General features: G+C 34.7%; 1 protein-coding gene across 2 annotated transcripts in view; it reads left to right on the top strand.

The window, feature by feature from the left end:
* Positions 1-18174, top strand: part of CDH9 (cadherin 9) — a 146210-nt gene that overhangs the window by 121799 nt on the left and 6237 nt on the right. The gene's annotated exons all lie outside the window — the stretch shown is intronic.

The following is an 18174-nucleotide window of genomic DNA, read 5'->3' as shown; positions in this document are numbered from 1 at the left end:
ATAAAGGGAAACGCTGTTAAAAGATTTTAAAATGTTATGACTTATACTGATGACTCATTTCCCCATATAAAACCATATACATAAGAAACTCATACACACACACACACACACACATATATATATGATTCTATATTCTTGTTAGAAGAAACATATTTTGGTAGAAATAAAAGAATACACAGACACTTTTAAAAGAAGCTTCATAAGGGTATCTAGATGACACAGTGGATAGAGAACCAGGAGTAGTCTCAGAAGGACCCAGGTTCAAATCTGGCCTCAGATACTTCTTAAATGTGTGACCTTGGGCAAATAACTTAACCTCCTTTGCTTAGCCCTTGACACTTTTTTGTTTTAAAATTGGCACTAAGGACATGAGTTTATTTTTTTAATGTGTCTCCTGCCTTTACTCAAAGGAGGATCTCTTCAATTTTATACTTTCAAAAGTTTCTTCAGTTCCATTGAAAAGATGTTTGCAAAACTGTTCAGAAAATCACATTTAGAAAGGAGAATTATGAATTCCTTTATAAATGTATTACAGTAAAATTTTCAGTAACAGATCCCTAAGCAAATATTTCAAGATGGTCATCCTCACTTAACAATTACAAGCAAAACAAAACAAAACAAAATAAAACAACCAAGAAAAAACATCAGAGAGACTCTTCTCAGATAAGCTGATGAGACTTAAAGCTCCATAGTGGGGTGTAGTATCCACGATGAGGTAAGAGATGGTAAGTTGTGCTGCACTCTGTTCTTGTTAGATCACATTTGGACTGCAGAGTTGTGTTCTGGGAGTCATATTTTAATAAAGACGCTGATAAAGGAAGACCATCTAATATATCATTAAGATGTCAGATCTTAACATCATGGTTTATGGAAAATGTTAGGAGGAACTTAGGGATGCTTAGTCTGGAGAAAAGAAGACATGAGGGTGGTATCACCTTCATCAAGTTTTAGAAGGGCTATTACATTGAAGAGAAAATATGCACATATTGTTGGCTCCCTCATGGCAGATCAAAGTGTAAGAGGTGGAAGTTGCTAAAAAGGTTGATAATCTGTGCACTTATTAAGCTTGATTTCACTATTTATATGAGAGGACAATGTCTTAATTATAGCTAATTAAAGTTAAAATTGCTTCTGGGACCTAGTGGTTTCTTTCTAACTCAAATCATCAAATCTAGAATAAATGATGACTTATAAGGTAAAATGTAGAGAAGATTCTTGGGATGGTCTACATTGGATATGAAGTACCTTCCAAGTCTGATAATATGCGATTCTATGATTTCTTAGGCAGATTAAACTATAATGGGAGGATTGGTTAGGCATTATTTAGGCTGATGTTTCTCCTCCTAATGTTCCAAAATTATATTAAAACTTCTTGAAAATATTACACTAGAAAAGCTATTAAAGCTCTATATCTTCTTTTAGTTCAATTTTAATATAATTTTAGGTTGATGAAATATTTTTCTTGAAACTTAAAAATCTTTTACATAAGTTGTTATGCATATTTTAAGTCTACAAAATAAAAGAATAACGAGTCAAATTTGTAGGGCTTCAGATTCAGGGAATACAGTGAAAGAATTGTATGTTAGAAATGTTAATGAGAAAAAAATATAAGTCCATTGGACATGTGTAACATTTCAATATAGGAGGGGAAAAATTCACCAGTCAGATAAAATAGCATTTCAATTAAAATTAGAAAATAATTGTAAAACACTTTCCAGGCAAAGTAAATGATATTCAGAGGGGCTACCCTTCTTAACAGAGTAACTATTACATTGATAATTTTGATTTTTGAACAGCTACCTATGTCTACCTTAGTAGCTGGTCAACAATCATTTATTGAGCATTTATATGTTCTAGGAGCTATGCTATATTCTGGGGAGATAATGGAGGCACAGATGATAATGGCTACTCTTCTCAAGGGCTGAGTTCTTCTCTAAAAGAACATGCCAATACCCATCTATTAGCATAGACAGAAAAAATGGAATATAATTAACAGAGGGAAGGCAGTCACATTATGGAGAAATAGAAAGAATTTTTTAAACCTTTGCCCTTTGCTTTGGAACCAATCAAGTAAGTATAATACCTAAGGTACGTGCCTGCATTGTTAGAGAATACGGTTCCAGACTTCATAGTAATAGGGAGAGTAGGACAAAGCAAATGTTTTGGGGAAATGATAATGAATACAGCTTTGAAAATATTGATTAAAATTTGACTGTACTTCTCCATCCAGTGTAATATGTATAAAAGTTTGACATAGGTAACTAGAATTTGGGAGAGAAGTTAAGATAGGATAAATAGATCTGAGAATTATTGAGATCAATGAGTGAAAGAGAAAAGAAGAAAAGATCCCCACAGGATGAATTCTTATGGTGTACCTTTGTTTAGCAACCATATCAAAGATTCACCAGAGGACTGAGAAGATGTGAATAAACAAGTAAAAGGAGGGCTAGAAGAGAATATTTCCCCCAAACCTAGAGAGACTAAAATATCAAGGATTCAAGGCAGGGTCAGCATTGTCTAAGACTACAGAATGGTTAAGAAGGGAAAAAGTGATTAGATTTATCATTTAAAGATCACTAGAAGAGACAGGGTTTAGTTGAATGATAAGGAAAGAAGTCAGACTGTAGAGAGTTAAGAAGAGGATGAAAGGAAAGGAAGTGGAGACACCTATGGAAGAGAGCTTTCTTATTTCACTTTCCTTTGGCAGCTCTGCTTAATTTTAATTACATGTCATAAGATGCCCTTGCCTGGGGACTCTGACCATTCCTTCCAGAAAATTAACGAGTTTAGCTACAAGAAGAGAGATATGGGATGATAGGCAGCATAGTGAGTGGATCAAGTGCAAGTTTTTTTGAGAATGGGGAAACATGAACTTCTTCAAAAGATTAGGCAAGCAACCAGTAGACATGGGGAGATTGATGAGTGAAAGAGAGACTGATGGTTGAAAGAACTATCTATTGAAGAGGATAAGATAGAATGAAATCACTTGTGTAAATAGAGGGGTTTGCCTTTGTGGGAAGAAAGGCCACCCATATGTGTAATAGGTATAAATATAAAGATAGCAGCAAAAGGTATCTGGAAAATGTGAGGTAGGGAAGAAGGAAGAAGAAGAACCTTTCAGTGGATGGAATTAACTTACTCATTGAAATATAAGAAAGTTTGTCTGCTGAGAGGATTGAGGGATCCAGAACTATGAAAGATTGGAAGAAGGATGAAACAACTTAGAAAACCTGTCCTGGTGAGTGAGTCAATAAGGAAAGTGAAAGTTTGTCTTGTTTCAGTAGGATTTCATAGCATAAATTTGTAGTGAATCTAAGCACAGTTTCATAATTTTCCAACTTATTTTCTTTAGTGCTTATCAAAGGATTTGAGGTAAATTTAGTGAAATAAAGGAAATAAACACATTCAATTAATTTAATCTGAGGTAAGATAAACTAATTTACTCTAAGATCTGTCAATCATGTTAAAAATCTCCCCAACCTTGCAAAGATATTGTCAGTCAAATGATAAATATTTATTAAACATCTACTGCATTCCAAGTAGGCTAAGTTCTAAGGACACAAAAAAGGCAAAAGATAGTCCTGTCCCTTCATAAACTCAAAGTATAATGGGGGAGACAACATACAAACAACTACGTACAAATAAACTATATTTGGGATAAGTAGGACATAATTAGCAGAGGGAAAGCCCTAGTAATAAGAAAGATTGGAAAAGGCTACCTAGGAAGGTAGAATTTTAATAGAAACTTATACAAAGCTGGGGAAGCCAGAATATAAAAATGAGGAGGAAGAACATTTCAAGCATGGGAGCCAGTGAAAGTGGATGGAGTTCAGAGATGTAGTCCTGTGTGGGAGGAACATTACAAACACCTGGGCCATTGAATAAAAGATAATGTATGGAGGATGTAACGTATAAAAAGATTGGAAAGTGGAAAAGTAGAAGGAGACATATTAAGAAGGTATATGAATTCCAGAGGATTATATATTTAACCCTTTAAATGAAGGTATTTATGAAGTCATGTATCATTGAGTCAAATAGCTAATTATGGATTTCAGATCTTGTCACAAAATGAATTAAAATATTTTAGGCAGGGTTGGAAGAAATATTGTGATAGGGAAGTTGCCAGAACTAAAATTTCATTGCCTACATTTCCTTACTATAGACAATTTTCCCTATTCGAAGGCCATATTCCCTTGTGATTTTAAATGTTTTCTTTTCCCCCTGACTTATCATCCTTAAACATGCATGGATAGTGGATTGAATATGTGCATGTTTGTCTGTCACACACTGAAACAATGATTATTCTTTGTCCTTAATCCCATATTCTAGGCACACCAATGCTGCCTAACAATGGCTGACCTACTTAGTATGGAATCACCTGATATGGCATCTCTATGCAACTCAGCTTTATTTCTTTCTAGTCATCATATAGCCTAATTTCCTGCTTCACTCTTTCCCAACCCAAATTTAGATTAAGTAAAGCCCCATGTGTAGAGCACACAATGCTCAGAATATCATTGGATAAGTCTAAGGACTTTAGACAGGTTTTCAGAGTAAAGGAATTCTGAAGGTACATTATGTGAGTTCCATTTAAAGTTTGGTCACCACTCCTTCAGATTGGTCAAAGTTCAAGGAAGCTCGTTCAGGTAGAACTTATGTTGAAAAGTGAATTATATAATAAGACCCATTTCCAAGTATGTTACTCATTTCAGTTATTTCACTTTACTTTTGAGTTCATCTAAAGCATTGTGATCTATTAAAAATCACATTCTCTTATTGATATGTCAGAGTGATGCACTTTTAATTGAGATATGTAACAGGATTTCAGTATGTAATGAACACATTCTTAACTTAGCTTTAAGAGCCTCCTGATATTTAAAATTAAGCTCAAATATAGCACTTAAAATCTCACTCATCATGGAAAAGCTGATAAATTAGCTAAACTTATACATTGTTCTATATAATTTCCAAATTATGTCTTTCCAAAATTAGTATGTCCAAGAATTTTAAAAACACAATTTATTTACCTAAATTATTCTAAATCTGTTTTGTTATCTGCAAAATGATAGCTTTGTACTGTTTTCTTTGAAGACATCCTAACTTTAAAACACTAAGAATTTAAGGAATTGGGTAGCTAGATAGCATAGTACATAGAAAACCAGGCCTGGAGTAGTGAGAACCTGGATTCAAATGTGATCTCAGACACTTCATGCTATATGGCTTTGAGAAAGTCACTTAACTTCCTTTGCCTAGCCCTTGCCACTCTTCTGACTTAGAATTAATACTAAGAGAGAAAGGAAATGTTATTTTTTAAAAGAATCTATGGAATTGAATATGTCACCACCCAAAAATCAAGCTATGGACCATTTGGTTTATTATTATTGGTGACAAAAACAATAATAACTGACTACTAATGCTCTGCCTTCCCTTATTTACTTTAAATCTCTATTAAATCCCTACCTTCTTCAAGAAGCCTGTCCTGACTCCCTTTAAAGTTAGTGCCTTACCTCTAATATTATCTTCATTTTATCTTGTCTATATTATGCTAGTACAGAATTATTTTCATGTTGTCTCTCCTATTAGCTAGTGGCTTCCTTGAGAATATATTATTTTTCATTTCTGGGAAACTATAGCACCTAGCACAGTGCCTAGAACATAATAAATTGCTAATTAAATTCATGTTGATATGACCTATACAAGATCTTCCTAAAGTTTTGGTGCAGTTTTAAATTTAAAACTGTAGTTCTTAAAACTGCACCAAAAATTTTGAGGTACCCTGTATAATATCATTAGATTCATATGCATTTCAAAGTATGCTCTACAAATAAAATAACTATGATTATATTTTAGTTATTCTTATAAAGAATTAAAATGGATTAAGTTTACAAATGAATTTTCCACCAAAATAATATTCATATCAGCATGCCTTGAGTGTTAATTATTCTATTTAACCTGTCATATCTTCCATTTCAAATTAACAGTTATATATGTTATTGAGAGATTTCCAAAGGTTTTTGATATTCTTTCTACCTATTGGCTAATCCTTGTTCTCAGAGGTTTAAAAAATGTGAAAGAATTAAGCATAGAATTATTAAATGCTTGATTATTGATTGATTACAAGCAAACACTGTTTTCTTTACATTAAACACCAAATATTGTCTTAGTTGCCACTGAAATGTTCACTGATATCAAAATTGGTGAGGCCATTCTGAATGTCTGAAAAGGAATTTAGAAGAAGAAATAAAAAAGATAACTTTTAACAGCATTTACTTTGCATTTCTACTATTGTGACCTTCCAATGAACATATGCTGAGAAATTTCAGAAAAACCTAACTCATAGGAAGTTGGAATGTATGTATAGAATGAATGAGACATATTCAACTGACTTTTTGAAGAACTGGGGTCGTTTCACATACTCCAGTTAAGAGCCCGAAGGCACTGGGGATTCATTATATACTGGCATCATTTCAGAAAGTGATAATTCTAAATGCCTGTCATATAACCAGTAGGTTTTTATGTCAGCAATTGGTGATTATGATGTACTTCGCTAACATCTGTATTATGATAATGCATTAAGACCAGATTAATATGAGCAATAAAACAGTAATAATAGAGTTATATTTAAGTGTTTTTCTCCTCTCTATTCAGGATATAGAATGCAAAGAACATACAGGCTAGGACATTGAATATAGTGCTTAAGAAGTGAGTTGATCTGAGGTTTCCCAGTTCCTTTTGTACTAGGATTATAGATTTGTAGGATTTGAGGACGTAAGAGGGGAAATTAGATATATTTAAGTTATTGACACCAGGAATCAATCAGATTAGCTTGATTCCATATTTAAAAATAGAAGTCTATTTTTATTTAAATATTCCATATTTAAAAATAGACGTCTGGATGCCTTTTTTAGAAGTTTATTTACAATTAGGAAGGTTGAAGGTAGGGAATTAGAGAGAGAGAAACTCTGGCCCAGACCAGAGGTCCTGCCTTGATGAGGATTTAGAGGTTAATTAAACAAGGCTACTAGCTGCAAGGCCTTTGACAATTAGAGAGGCAAAGAAGCCTCCTTGAGGGTAGAGACTCTAGAAACTCCGAGGGAGGCAAAAGGAATTCAGCCTAACTTACCCACGTGACAATTCAGAGGGAAATCACCTGAAGCCTCAGCAGAGATCCTTCAGCACCAAGTTCAAAGTGCCAACTGCCCAATAGGAAGTTGCCATCATATTTAAAAGACAGCATCTTTAGTCACTTCCTGCATCCACCTCTAATTCAAGTGGACGAATGGCAGCCTCAACATTGTTTTGGACTGCCCAAAGGGCAGTTCCTTGTTCTTGATTTGTTACTTAATGTCACCTGTGGGTAACTAATCTCCCCTCCCCACTAAGGGAGGTGGGATGACATTATCTCTGATGGCTAGAGTTTAACAATGAATGAGGATGAGCTAATTCCATTTACACAAGGGGTGCCTTGAGGCAATTCTATCTAACCAAAAGTAGAAATCTCCTCTAAAATATTGCCAATTAAATAGTTCTTGATCAATGACGCATGTAAAAACCAGTGGAGATGCACATTACTTACAGGGGGTAGGGGGTAGAGGGGAGAGTAAGAACATGAATCATGTAACCATGGGCAATTTTTCTAGAAATAAATAAATGAATGCAATAAATAAAAATAATTCATTATATAAAATAAATAAATGAATGAAATATTACCAATTAAGTGGTCAACCAACCTCAACTTAATTTTTTTCTATTACTAAGGAACTCACTGGCTTTTACTGCTTACTATTACTACTATAGAAGGCTCTATACCTCCCCAAGTTATTCCCAGTTCATTTTTGGATTGTCATTTCTCCATTTGTTTCAAACTAGGTATACCTATTAATTTTAGATTTCCAGTTTTGAGGTACAACACAAGTTTTAATTTCACCTATGTTTAAAAGATCCATTTACCTTCTCATTCTAATATTATTAAAATATTTTCTTATTAGCTGTATCATATGATTTAAGATAACTGAATCTACAAATATAGCCTTTGCTTTGTTTCTCCATAATTTTCTGCTATGAATTATTTACAATAGTGTTCTTCCTATCCTTCTATCTTCTACCTCTTGATCTTACTACTATATCTGATTCATAATGTGTTTTCCCCTCACTTTCCATTTTTATTACAAAATTCTCTTAATCACGTGTCATTATTTTAAGCTGATACATTTCCCCTGCCTTTGTAAAAAATGTTCCATCTCTGGACAATACTCCTTCATACTTGTGTCATGGCATGATTCACAAAGCCAAATTCATTTCCAGCTAATATCTAATCTGTCTCTTAATTGGCATTGCATTTTTTTCACCTTGAATTCCTAATTTCTTTTGACAATAGTCATGAAAAAACAACTTTTGCTTTGTAATCCATTGTTTTCTGCCTGAACTATAATGGTCCTTACAACAGTTGAGAGTCCTTTGTTAGTATTATTAGTTCTCATGAAAGTGGTTAAGAGGCACCAGGCTTGAGAACTGTAAGGTATCTCTGTTAATCACAAAATCATACTTGAGTACATAGCTCTTGATTTATTGGCATGCTTTACCATTCTTCTCAGAAAGCTTCCATTAAGGGTAAGTTATCTTTAATCTTTTCAGTAGATATTATCTTAATAGGATATGGCACTATCTACTCTCTGGGGCCATAAACATAAAATATTTAAATTTTTCATTAATTTTCCCTTTGTGTTATTTATTAATCTTTTTTCTTTATCCTTTCATGGCCCATAGGAAGTTGTCTTGTCCTATAACAGTGCAGATCATTATGAGAAGAACCTTAAATCTAGCTCAAAATGTTCAAATATTCTTCTCTCATTGCTCTTCAGGATTATTTTACTTTCCAAATGCTTTCAATCATTGCTTCTGGTTTTGGCCCATCTCTAACTCCCTATTATGTTCATCCTTATATACTTTTTTTAAAATTTTTTAAACCCTTAACTTCTGTGTATTGACTTATAGGTGGAAGATTGGTAAAGGTAGGCAATGGCGGTCAAGTGACTTGCCCAGGGTCACACAGCTGGGAAGTGTCTGAGGCTGGATTTGAACCTAGGACCTCCTGTCTCTAGGCCTGGCTCTCAATCCACTGAGCTACCCAGCTGCCCCCCCCTTATATACTTTTTGAGATTTTCTGTCCTTCATAGTATCTATTCACAATTTTCACAGAAATTACATTGTCCTATTATTTCTTTCTTAAAGATAATCAGAAAAATAAAAAGACACTTTCTAGAACTGTCATTTTCTGAAATTAAAATTAATTTATATTTCGTAAAAATATATTAGTCTTTGTTGATAGGAAAAAATAGAAGTTGGATCATTAGAACATTTCTCTTCACCTGTAAACCTTAGATTTATGTGCTTCTCTGTATGGAGAGAAATGTTGAAGCAATCCATAAATATAACATATCCTCATTATAGAAAGATATGAAGAAAACATAACTATCACTTGTAACAGAATATAACATTTGGATATTATGAAAACCTGAACTGCATACATGTGAGTTTTATAAATTGGGGGGTTATCTCCTCAGCACTATTCCATATATGTAAGAGAAGATATTCAAGAGAATAAGGAATCAAACTTCCATTAAGTTCTGAGAGGCTTAAGTTCCAAGGTGATGAATATTTTCCCCATACTTGTATGATCCAGAAAAATCTCTCAATAAATTATCTTTCCAAAATGAAATTATTAAAAATGATCTGGAGGGGCAGCTGGGTAGCTCAGTGGAGTGAGAGTCAGGTCTAGAGACAGGAGGTCCTAGGTTCAAACCCGGCCTCAGCCACTTCCCAGCTGTGTGACCCTGGGCAAGTCACTTGACCCCCATTGCCCACCCTTACCAATCTTCCATCTATAAGACAATACACCGAAGTACAGGGGTTTAAAAAAATTATCTGGAAATCTAAATATGTAGTATCTTATAGACTCTACTGTTAATGGTTATATTTGTTGCATGTTTGTCAGAACATAAAAACATAGGATTTGAAAGCTGGAAAACATAGGTGTAGCTAATTCAAAATCATATAGATGGATAATGGTTGTGTTATTTAACTAACTATCCTTCAACCACTGACAAATTAATAATCTCAAACTTGGTAAATTCTACTTTTTTTATTAGCTGATCCTATTTTTGATATTTCTTTTTTTTAATTTTATTTTTTAGAAACATTTTCCATGGTTACATGATTCTTATTTTTACTTTCCCCTTCACCCCCCCTTTTAACCCCCCCGATATCCAACTTGCATTTCCACTGGTTTTAACATGTGTGATCAATCAAGACTTATTTACATATTATTGATAGTTACATTGGTGGGGTCCTTTAGTGTCTACATCCCCAACCATACCTACATCAACCCATGTGCTCAAGCAGTTGTTTTTCTTCTGTGTTTCCACTCCTGCAGTTCTTCCTCTGAATGTGGGTAGCTTTCTTTTCCATAAATCCCTCAGAATTGTCCTGGGTCATTGCATTGCTCCCAGTACAAAAGTCCATTACTTTCGATTTTACTATAGTGTATCCTTCTCTGTATACAATGTTCTTCTGGCTCTGCTCCTTTCACTCTGCATCAATTCCTGGAGGTCTTTCCAGTTTACATGGAATTCCTCCAGTTTATTATTCCTTTGAGCACAGTAGTATTCCATCACCAACATATATCACAATATGTTTAGCCATTCCCCAATTAAAGGGTATCCATTTGTTTTCCAGTTTTTTGCAACCACAAAGAGCGCAATTCTACATATTTTCATATAAGTCTATTTACCTATGATCTTTGGGGTACAGACCCAGCAATGCTATGGCTGGATCGAAAGGCATGAAGTCTTTTAGAGCTCTTTGCGCATACTTCCAAATTGCCATTCAGAATGGTTGGATCAGTTCACAACTCCAGCAGCAGTGCTTTAATGTCCCAATTTTGCCACATCCCCTCCAACATTATTTACTCTCCCATTCTATCATTTTAGCCAATCTGCTAGGTGTGAGATGATAACTCACAGTTGTTTTGATTTGAATTTCTTTAATTATTAGAGATTTAGAACACTTTCTCATGTGCTTATTGATACTTTTGATTTCTTTATCTGAAAATTGCCTATTCATGTCCCTTGCCCATTTACCAATTGGGGAATGGCTTGATTATTTATACAATTGTTTTTGTTCCTTGTATATTTGAATAATTAGACCTCTGTCAGAATTTTTTGTTATAAAGAGTTTTTCCTAGTCTGTTGTTTCCCTTCTGATATTGGTTGCATTGTTTTTGTAATTGTTTCTAACTCTTCCTTGGTTTTAAAATTTTTCCTTTCCCATAGATCTGACAGGTATACTATTCTTTGTTCACCTAATTTTCTTATAGTTTCCTTCTTTATATTCAAGTCATTCATCCATTCTGAATTTATCTTGATGTAGGGTATGAGATGTTGATCTAAACCTAATCTCTCCCATATTGTTTTCGAATTTTCCCAACAATTTTTGTCAAATGGTAGATTTTTCTTCAAAAATTTGGGGTTTATTATACACTGTCTTGCTGACATCACTTACCCCAAGTCTATTCCACTGATCCTCCCATTCTGACTCTTAGCCAGTACCATATTATTTTGATGATTATGGCTTTATAGAATAGTTTAATATCTGGTACTGCTATGCCACCTTCCTTCACGTTTTTTTTTCATTATTTCCCTTGATATTTTTGATCTTTTGTTCTTCCAAATGAACTTTGTTATAGTTTTTTCTAATAGAGTAAAAGAGTTTTTTTGGTAGTTTGATAGGTATGGCACTAAATATGTAAATTAATTTGGGTAAAATGGTCATTTTTATTATGTTAGCTCATCCTACCCATGAGCAATCAATGTTTTTCAAATTGTTTAGATCTAATTTTAATTGTTTGGAAAGTGTTTTGTAGTTGTGTTTGTATAATTCCTGTGTTTATTTTGGTAGATAGATTCCTAAGTATTTTATATTGTCTAGGGTGATTTTAAATGCTGTTTCTCTTTCTATTTCTTGCTGTTGTGATGTGTTGGAGATATATAGAAATGCTGATGATTTATGTGCATTTATTTTGTATCCTGCAACATTGCTAAAGTTGTTGATTACTTCCACTAATTTTTAGTTGATTCTCTAGGATTTTTAAGTAGACAATCATATCATCTACAAAGAGTGATAGCTTAGTCTCGTCATTGCATATTTTAATATATTCAATTTCTTTTTCTTCTCTAATTGCAACTGCTAGTGTTTCTAGTATAATGTTATATAGTAGAGGCGATAGTGGGAATCATTGTTTCACACCTGATCTTATTGGGAAGGCTTCTAATTTAGCCCCATTGCATATGATGCTTGTTGATGGTTTTAGTTATATACTGTTTATTATTTTTAGGAAAAGTCCTTCTATTCCTATACTTTCTAGTGTTTTCAATAGGAATGGATATTGCATTTTGTCAAAGGCTTTTTCAACATCTATTGAGATAATCATGTGGTTTTTCTTGGTTTCCTTATTGATATGGTCAATTATGTGTATGGTTTTCCTGATGTTGAGCCATCTTTGCATTCCTGGTATATATTCCACCTGATGATAATGAATAACCCTCATGATCACTTGCTGAAGTCTTTTTGCTACTACTCTGTTTAAGATTTTTGCATCTGTGTTCATTAAGGAAATTGCTCTATAGTTTTCTTTCTCTGTTTTTGATCTACCTGGCTTTGGGATCGGTACCATATTTTTATCTTTATTTATAAAATAACTTTATTTATAAAAGGAGTTTGGTAGAATTCCTCCTTTACTTATTATGTCAAATAGTTTGTATAGTATTGGAATTAATTGTTCTTTAAAAGTTTGATTGAATTTACTTGTGAATTCATCTGGTCCTGGGGATTGTTTCATAGGGAGTTCTTTGATGGCTTGTTCAATTTCTTTTTCTGATATGGGATTATTTATGTATTCTATTTCTTCTATTGTTAATCTAGGCAATTTATATTTTTTGTAAATTATTCATCCATCTCACATAGACTGCTATATTTTTGCCATGTAATTGGGCAAAATAGTTTTTAATGATTGCCTTGATTTCCTCTTCATTAGAGGTGAGGTCTCCCTTTTCATATTTAACACTGATGATTTGGTTTTTTTCTTTCCTTTTTTTTAAATTAGATTGACCAGTACTTTGTCTATTTTATCTGTTTTTTCTTAGTGCCAGCTTCTAGTCTTATTCATTAATTTAATAGTTCTTTTTCTTTCAATTTTATTGAATTCTTCTTTAGTTTTTATAATCTCCAATTTGGTGTTTAGCTGGGGTTTTTAATTTGTTCCCTTTCTAGTTTTTTTTTTTTAATTTGTATGCCTAGTTCATTGAACTTTGCCTTCCTTAATTTGTTAATCTATGCATTCAAGTATATAAATTTCCCCCTGAGTACTGCCTTAGCTGCATCCCACAGAGTTTGGTAGGATGTTTCATCATTGTCATTCTCTTCAATGAAATTATTGATTGTTTCTATGAGTTCTTCTTTAACTACCTGGTTTTGGAGAATTATATTATTTAATTTCTAATTAGTTTTTGATTTCCCCATCCAGGTGCCCTTACTAATTATTATTTTTATTGCATTATAATCTGAGAAGGTTACATTTATTATTTCTGCTCGTTTGCATTTGTTTCTATGCACTATTACATGGTCAATTTTTATAAATGTACCATGTTCAGCTGAAAAGAAGGTGTATTCCTTTTTGTCCCTATTTATTTTTCTCCACATAGCTATTAAATCTAATTTTTCTAGGAATTCATTTACCTCTCTTCTTTCTTTCTTATTTATTTTTTGGTTTGATTTATCTAAGTCTGAAAGAGGTATATTTAGTTCTCCCAGTAATATAGTTTTACTATCTATTTCCTTCTTGAGCTCTGCCAGTTTTTTCTATAGGAATTTGGATGCTAAACCATTTGAGCTCTGTTATTTCCTCATTTTCTATACTACCTTTAATCAGGATGTAATTACCTTCCCTATCACTTTTAACCAAATCTGTTTTTACTTTGGCTCTGTCAGAGATCATGATGTCCACTCCTGCCTTTTTTTTTCTCATTTGAAGCCCCAAAGATTTTGCTCAAGCCCTTCACCTTAAACCTGTGTATGCCTACCTGCCTCATATGTATTTCCTGTAGACAACATATGGAAGGTTTTTGGTTTGTAATCCACTCTGCTATTTGCTTATGCTTTATGCGGAGTTCATCCCATTAACATTCAGAGTTATAATTATCAGTTGTGTATTCACCAACATTTTGGTATCCTCTCCTAGTTCTACCCTTCCTTCTCATGCTATTTCCTTTTAAAACAGAGCTTTGTTTTAGACCAGTCCCCCTTGTCTCCTCCCATGATTTACTTCCCTTTCCATCCCCTCCCTTATTATTCCTCTTTTTTTAATTTTTAAGGCCTAATGAATTCCCTCCCTCCTCTCCTCACCTCCCCTCTTTGACCTCCCTACTCCCCTGCTCCCTTTGGTTGATCCCTTCTGACTTTCTCAGTAGGGTTAGATAGAGTTCTATATCCCTATGGATATAGCTACTCTTCCCTCTCAGGGTTAGTTCCACTGAGAGTAAGGTTTAAATATTACCTCTTAATGCTCTCTTCCTCTCCTTTTTATAATTGTATTGATCCCTCCTCTTCCCATGCTCTCTTTGTGTGGTATAGAATATCCTATTTTTCTTATTCATTCAAGTTTCTCTTGATGCCATCTACTATTCACCCTCCTTTTCCCCTTGCCTTGTCTTATCTTAGACCATTTAGTGCTCCAACCTCTCCCTATGAATAATTCTTCTATTTACTATAATAGTGAATACAGTTTTTGAAAATTATACATAACATTTCTCCATATAGGAATACAAATAATTTGATCTTATTAAGGCCTTTAAAGGGGTAAATTTTTTTAAAATTTTAAACCTTTAACTTCTGTGTATTGACTTATAGGTGGAAGATTGGTAAGGGTAGGCAATGGGGGTCAAGTGACTTGCCCAGGGTCACACAGCTGGGAAGTGTCTGAGGCCGGATTTGAACCTAGGACCTCCTGTCTCTAGGCCTGGCTCTCAATCCACTGAGCTACCCAGCTGCCCCGGTAAATTTAAGAATAAGAATTTTCTTTCTTTCCCCTCTTCTTCTTATTTACCTTTTCATGTTTCTCTTGGTTTTCGTGGTTGGATATCAAACTTTCCATTTATTCCTGGTATTTTCTGTGCAAATACTTGGAAATCTTCTATCTTGTTGAATGCCCATACTTTCCCCTGGAAGTGTATGGTCAGTTTTGATGGGTAGGTGATCCTTGGTTGCAGACCCAATTTTCTTGCCTTTCTCAATATCATATTCCAAGCCTTGAGGTCTTTTATTGTGGATGCTGCCAGGTCCTGTGTGATCCTGATTGGTGCTCCTTGATATATCAATTGTTTCTTTCTGGCTTCTTGTAATATTTTTTCTTTTACTTGGAAGTTCTTGAATTTGGCTATTATATTTCTGGGGATTGTCTTTTCAGGGTCTAATGTAGAGGATGATCTAGAAATCCTTTAAATGTCTATATTGCCCTCTTTTTGTAGAACTTCAGGACAGTTTTGCTGAATAATTTCTTTTAGTATGGAGTCCAAATTTCTTTTAATTTCTGTTTTTTTAGGAAGACCAATGATTCTCGAATTGTCTCTTCTAGACCTGTTTTCTTGATCGGTCAATTTCTCATAGAGTTATTTCATGTTTCCTTCTATTTTATCAGTCTTTTCACTTTGCTTTCTTTGTTCTTGCTGTCTTGAGAGATCATTGGCTTCTAATTGCCCAATTCTAGCCTTTAGAGACTGGTTTTCCTTTTCAGTCTGGTCTATCTGGTTCTTCAAGGCTTCCAACTTATCATTTCTGTTCTTCAGTTTGCTTATCAATTCATTTGATTTCTGAGCCTCACTTTCCAATTGAGAAATTCTGGATTTTAAACTGTTATTTTCTTGCCAGATCTCTTCCATCTTTCTCATAATCTCAGATTTGAACTCTTCAGGATCTTGTGACCCATTTTCATTTGTTTGGGAAGGTTTGGATGTCTTTAATTGTTTGTCCTCCTCTATTTTCTGGGTTTTTTCTGTGCAGAAGTTATCAAGTGTTTGAGATTTTTTCTTGATCTTGTTTATTTCTTGATTGGCCTTGATTGACATCATTATGTTTTATATGTTAGAAGTCTGAGTAAGGCAATCTGATTCTCTTTGTATGAAGTTAGGGAGCAGTTTTTTGCCTGAGGCTATTTTGTGAGTCTCTTGGCTTCTCTGGGGACTCTCCTGAGGTCTCTGGTCTAGCTGTTTTCAGGGTTGAGCTTCCATGTTCCTAGCCAGCTGCCAGAGCTTGGGACTTGACCCATGCTTGCTCCTCCACCTATGATTTTCCACCAAGTCTGAGAGCTCTGGGAGCCTATGCTCCCCCTCTCAACCCCACTCACGTGTCCAAGGTCTGAGTTCTCCAAGTACCTGGGATGCCAGGTCCTGCTGCTCTCAGGAGCAAGCTCCCAGTAGTGCCAGCCAGCTGTGCAGGGATTAGATTTTGTACCCCTGTTGAATCTAACTCTGGAATGCAGCCTCTAACTCTGGTACTGTGGGTGGGGGACGGGTGATCAGCTCGGGTTTTGATGGGAGTTATTTCCCCCCCTTATAGCATGGAAGTGCCCAAATCCCATGTACCTTCAATGCTGCACCCTATTGTGGGGTCCATTCTTTAATCTGGATTTTGTTTTCTTGTCCTCTGGATGTACTCTATATCCATTGGTAAGGAGAGAAAGTTGCCTTGCCTCTACTCTGCCACCATCTTAACCTGGAAGTCTATTTTTGACATTTCTGAGCACTGTTAGAGAAATTAATGGAATTTCATTGACTTGAACTATTATAAATTTAAACTTTCGGGGGCAGCTGGGTAGCTCAGTGGATTGAGAGCCAGGCCTAGAGACGGGAGGTCCTAGTTTCAAATCCGGCCTCAGACACTTCCCAGCTGTGTGACCCTGGGCAAGTCACTTGACCCCCATTGCCTACCCTTACCAATCTTCCACCTATAAGTCAATACACAGAAGTTAAGGGTTTAAAATTTAAAAAAAAAATTTAAACTTTCTGAACAGAAGCTCAATTTTGGTCTCACTGCAACTTGGTAAATCTTTGATTCTTCTTAGATTCCTATTTAATTCACTAAAGAAATGATTATTAATAATGTTGTTCAGTCATTTTTTTCTTTTCCAACTCCTCGTGATCCCATTTGGGATTTTCTAAACAAAGAAGCTAGAGTTATTTCCTTCTCTATTTCACAGATGAATAATAAAAGCATGCAGGATTAAATGATTTGCTTAAGATCATACAGCTAATAAGTGTCTGAGACTGGATTTGAACTCAGGTAGATGAATCTTTCAGACTCTCAGGTCTGTAACCCACTACACCACTTCACTGCCTCAATTAATAATAATAACTAGTATTCCAATAATTTTAATTTTCCATTTCCCTTCTGTACCCCAAGTCCTATACATAGGGGTCAAGGCAGACTTCTACTTTACTAAGAAGATTTAGAAAACTTGTTGGAATTATTTCATTTCCCCTTCTTTGCTCCTTAGCCACATCTCAATGTAAATATCCATTCTTTGTTTCAGAGGAAGGAGGATGTTCCCTTGCTAAGGGTAAAATACCTAATATATTCTTTATCTCATTCCTATCAACCCCACCCCCACCCCTGGCAAGGATCTTTGTACTACAGTTGCTCTATCTTTCTTATTTATCTTCAGTCTTTCCTTTTCCATCTTTATGTAAATACAACAATGTTTTCCTGGAAAAATTTAGAGTGGAAGAAGTTGAGTGGCTTAGTGGATTTAGAGTCAAACCTAGAAAATGGAGGTCCTGGGTTCCAGTCTGATTTCAGATACTTGCTAACTACTTGGTCCTGGGAATGTCAACCCTACACTGCTTAGCCTTTACCACTCTTCTGCCTTGGAAACAGTACACAACTACAATCCCCCTCCCACCCTAGGGATTTCTTATCTTCTGCTTGATCTATTAGCTTGGGCATTCTCTAAGGTCCTCTCTATTCTTCCCTTATTAAACTTTCTTTGCTATATTATTAATGTCCATGGTGTCAATTATCACTATCAATGACCTCTATAACAAACTGCAGATAGGCATGTGAATTACT

The sequence above is a fragment of the Gracilinanus agilis genome, chromosome 1 (genome assembly GCF_016433145.1).
Source record: "Gracilinanus agilis isolate LMUSP501 chromosome 1, AgileGrace, whole genome shotgun sequence".
NCBI lineage: Eukaryota > Metazoa > Chordata > Mammalia > Didelphimorphia > Didelphidae > Gracilinanus > Gracilinanus agilis.
Note: the sequence above shows the minus strand (reverse complement) of the source record. Positions and strands in the feature narration are given on the sequence as shown.